This window comes from Ursus maritimus, unplaced genomic scaffold (assembly GCF_017311325.1).
Source record: "Ursus maritimus isolate PB19 unplaced genomic scaffold, ASM1731132v1 scaffold_2, whole genome shotgun sequence".
Lineage (NCBI taxonomy): Eukaryota > Metazoa > Chordata > Mammalia > Carnivora > Ursidae > Ursus > Ursus maritimus.
This window is the reverse complement of record NW_024424452.1, coordinates 22634951-22639490: the sequence shown is the minus strand read 5'-3', so window position 1 is coordinate 22639490 and position 4540 is coordinate 22634951. Positions and strand designations below refer to the sequence as shown.

The window sequence follows — 4540 nt, the reverse complement described above, 5'->3', positions numbered from 1 at the left end:
AGAATGGCTAAAATTAACATCACAGGAAACAACAGATGTTGGTGAGGATGTGGAGAAAGGGGAACCCTCTTGCACTGTTGCTAGGAGTATGAACTGGTGCAGTCACTTTGGAAAATAGTATGGAGGTTCCTTAAAAAGCTAAAAATAGAACTACCCCATGATCCAGCAATTGCAGTACTAGGTATTTGCCCAAAGGATACAAAAATACAGATTCGAAGGGGTATATGCACCCGAAGTTCAAAGCAGCATTATCAACAAGAGCCAAACTATGGAAAGAAAAATAAACAGAGCTTCAGAGAACTGTAAGATACCATTCAGCACACCAACACACATGGAACGGGAATTCCAGGAGAAGAGAAAGAGAAAAGGACAGAACAAATATTCAAAGAAATAATGGGTTAAAACTTTACAAATTTGATGAAAAACAATCTATACATTCAAGAAGCCTAGTATAGGATAAATATGGAGAACTTCAGGTAGGACTGCCTTGCCAGCACAGCCTCTCCCTCAGCCATTCTTATTTGAAGAAAAGCTTGTTCCAAGCAAGGAGAATGTTTCTAAGCAGAAGAGGCCCTGGTTGTCCATTCAAACCAGATTCCCATCTATGAGAACTACTCCAACCTGATCAGTCCCTTCTATAACCTTCACCCATTTGTGTTTTTCTATGGCTCTGAGATCCTCTGCAAGCCCACCAGGTTGGTCTTAGGGTCAGTGAATATTCAACTCACAGGATTATCATAAGCCATGCTTGGTACCAGTGTACTCAGAAAGTCATAGGAAAGAAATGCAGCACGGCAGCCGGGCAGCAGCAGGTGCTGCTCTTGTGTGAGTCCTTGCAGCAACTCAGGTGCAAGAGAACAAAATCCACATTGCATAGGTGTGGGAACCTCCCTGGCTTAGAAGCTCCATAGGAGCAATTCCATAGGCATAACTTCCAGAGTCCCCACAAGAGGCCCAATTATAAGTGGAGAAGTTCACTGCCCTCAAGAAAGCCCAAAGTCTAGCTTCTTTGTCAGGTGTTTATCGTTCTCCTTGTCCAGGTGTAATTTGTCAATCAGGGATCATTTTTACCATAAGCAGTATCGCCTAGTAAACCTAGTAACATAGGTAATGTCTTTATCTGGTTGCCCAGAGAACATAAAAAGAATTAACCAAAGGTCAAATTCTCATGCAGAATGACTAAAAAATGTAACACACTAAGTTGCTTCCAGGACTCATTTACTCGTTTGTCAACAGTGGAGATACATGAGGTTGCTTGTCTACGTGTTAAATATATATACACATATGTGTGTGTATGTGTTGGGGACAAGGATAGGGGACATTTCACTATATTTATATGCTTCTCAGAATCTGGGGTGTATGTAGGAATTACCATAATTTATAATCTTTTCTCTTCCTTGCTTTCTTTCCTCCTTAAACCCTTCCCTATGTAGTGATGGCACCAAGCATAAGCTAAGTACAGTTATTGCCCTGTTAGAAAGGCCTGACATCATCTTCCTCTATAAGCCATCTTCTGGCATGGTCCTGTGGCCCAACATTTCCTCAGGGACACAGTCTCACGGGCCCCTGAGTCTGGCAAGGCCATTGTCATAATCACCCATAGGTGTGGCCTGTGTCTTGAAGAACGGGGGAGAGGGGGGTTACACTTGGTGCCACAGGCATGTGATTGTGTCCAAGAACGTAGGTCAATAATGACCTTACCAGGGCCTATTAATGTCCCTGGAAGAATTACAGTCTGTGATTCCTGCCAGAAGAAATTCCCTACAGTTCTTAGATGAAATCTTTGGAACACTCTGTCCAAAAAATGAAAAAGAAAGAGATTGGAGCTCTTACTGCAGATTTAAGCATCTGCCTCTTGGTTTCTGTTTTTATTTTTACTATAAGAGAATGTAGTCAATAGCGGTTCCCCAGATCTTACATGGGTCCTAAATACCAGTCTTACCAAAGAACTTTCCTGATTCTTTGAGGGTTCCAGCCTTCACCATGCCATGGTTGGCCTCTCCAGCGCTACCTCCCTCTGGTTCCTTATTTTCCCAATATGGAAGAATGTGAGGATCTGTGTTCAAGACTGGCTATCATAGTAAATGGGAAGTTCACATGCCTTGGCCATCTAGGCGAGGATCCCAAAAATAAGTGTGGAAGTGCTTACATTCTACAGGCCAAAATCAAGACGGATAAGCAGGCAAAAGAGGAGCAAAGCTGAAGATACTCATTGAAACAAACTTTCCACGTACTAAATACTAAAGCTTAGGCATGACCCTCCCAATTAAGTTTCTGTTGAGCCCTAGTGTTGCCAGACTTTTCATCCCATTGATGTAAGACTAAGAGTTAGTAAGGCCCTCAGTCCCTCTTTGTCATTAAGCAATTACTATGCTTTCTTCTCCCTATGATTCTAACTACTTTCTACAAGATAATTCTTCCTAGCTATGAAATAATTATCCATATATTAATTATCAATCCCAATATTTAAGATTTCTCCTGGCTACCTTAGTCAAGGTATGCTCAAGAATTGCCAACTAGGTCACAATGGTGAAGTTGAGCCAAGAGGCCAAGCAGAAGCTGCAGCAGCTCATCGAGTGTGGCCAGTTTGTCATCTGCTGAGGCTTTATTCCTCTCGGGATTTACCTGGGATTCAAGGGTGCAGTTGCAGATCCTGGAAAGCCTGAACCAACTGTTTTGAGCTAACATTGGGAATAAAGGTTATCTGGATTTGGATGCAATCAATGGACAGGAACAACATGGAAGTTGTGCTCTCTGGCTGGGATAAAGATGGGACATTGTTTAGGTGTTCACCAGTTGAATGGCACAGGGCTCTTCTCAGATCAATCTGTGGCAGAATGAAACCTCAACTGACTTATCATAGACTATATCAAAATACATGTTTTTAACAATGTTAAAAAAAAAAAGAAATGCTAACTGGCACTAACAGCTCTCTTCTCATTTTTCAGGTAGAATTCATGTGAGGGACTTAACTATACATACAACCAACAAATAAATGTCTGCACAGTACACATGTCCTCTCTAGGTAAATGACAGGCCACTATTAGAGAAAACCAGCCTATATGTCCCCATGCCTGTGTCTTCTCTCTGTGGTTAATCATATCCCCATGCTTTGCACAGTTGCCTAGCACACAGTAGGTATTCAGTAAACTTCTGCTGAAAGCCAAGAGTGTGACATAATCAGATTTGCACTTGGAAAGACCAATTCAACTTCAGAATTTAGATTAGTGATATGTTGTTTGCTATCTGTTCCCATACTTGTCCTACCATAGTTTTGTTTTGTTTTGTTTTGTTTTGTTTTTCTTACTCCATGTAATTGCTGGTCTAATTAAAGTGGGAGAAGCCCCTTTTTGCCTTGAAACTTTTCCCTGGTGCAAATACAGGGACACAAAACTGACCCATACCTCCTTCCAACAGTTTTCCTGTTCCCACCTCTGTGCATTTTTATAGAATAGGGACAGTGGGGATATAGTCGGCAATGACGTGTGACTAGAAAAATAAATCTGCAAGTAACATGTATATTTTTTTAAATTAGGAGCTTTGAGTTATTCCCTCTTTTAAATTGACTCTAGCCTTTGCTTTGGTTTAAAAAATACATGTGCCCGGAAATGGCCCTTGTTTCACCTTATCCCTCACACCTCTTTCCCTTTTTCAGCTCCCTAAGGCATGAGCACCAAGGGACTATCCATTACCACATACCTAGCAAGGACTTTACCCTGGGGAAAGGTGAGTGTGGTACCAGGACCTTCTAAAACTATAGGAGGTGTTTGACCTTAGAGTTGGTGGATAATTATGAAGCATTCAAATTCAGGCATCTGAGAGATTTCAGACAAACCTGACTCCATCAGAGACCATTTCTATTTTTCCCTTTCTTGGGTACTGTGTGAAGCCAGTACAGTTTCTTTCCAGCTCTTACCATAGTAGTTCTATAGAACATGGCTTAAGCCTAAATTATTTTGGCTTCTTAGGAGTTACTCGTAATTTGAGAGCATAAATGAGTTCTGTTTCAGCAGGTGTGAGGTTTATAAATTCACAGTATCCTGGGAAGCTGACATTAATAGGGGTAGACGGGTAAAACTTTTCCTCTCTAACTGGGATTAATTAAATTTATAGGGAGTCTCCAGGTCCCTGCAAGATGGGAGTAAACAGAGCCTTTTCCCCCTTCTATCAACCCAGTATTTTTCCTTACCCATTCCTTTGAGGGCCTTTAATAACAGTGATTTCTTCTGCTGCCTTGAAGGTATTTGGTATCGTGAAGTCAATCAAACGTGAATATGGATTAGAAAATTATTTCATGGGGCACCTAGGTGGCTCAGTCAGTTAAGCATCTGCTTTCGGCTGGGGTCATGATCCTGGAGTCCTGGGACTGAGTCCCATGTCAGCCTCCCTGCTCAGCAAGGAGTCTGCTTCTCCTTCTCCCTCTGCCCCTCCCCGCTTGTGTTCTCTCTCTCTCTCGCTCGCTCACTCTCTCTCAAATAAATAAATAAAATCTAAAAAAAAAAAAAAAGAAGAAGAAAATTATTTCATTAGATCACACTGG

The 4540-nt window shown here is 41.6% G+C and overlaps 1 pseudogene; it reads left to right on the top strand.

The window, feature by feature from the left end:
* The first annotated feature begins 2129 nt into the window (after positions 1–2129).
* On the top strand, positions 2130–2913 carry LOC103668881 (annotated as a pseudogene).
* The last annotated feature ends 1627 nt before the right edge of the window (positions 2914–4540 follow it).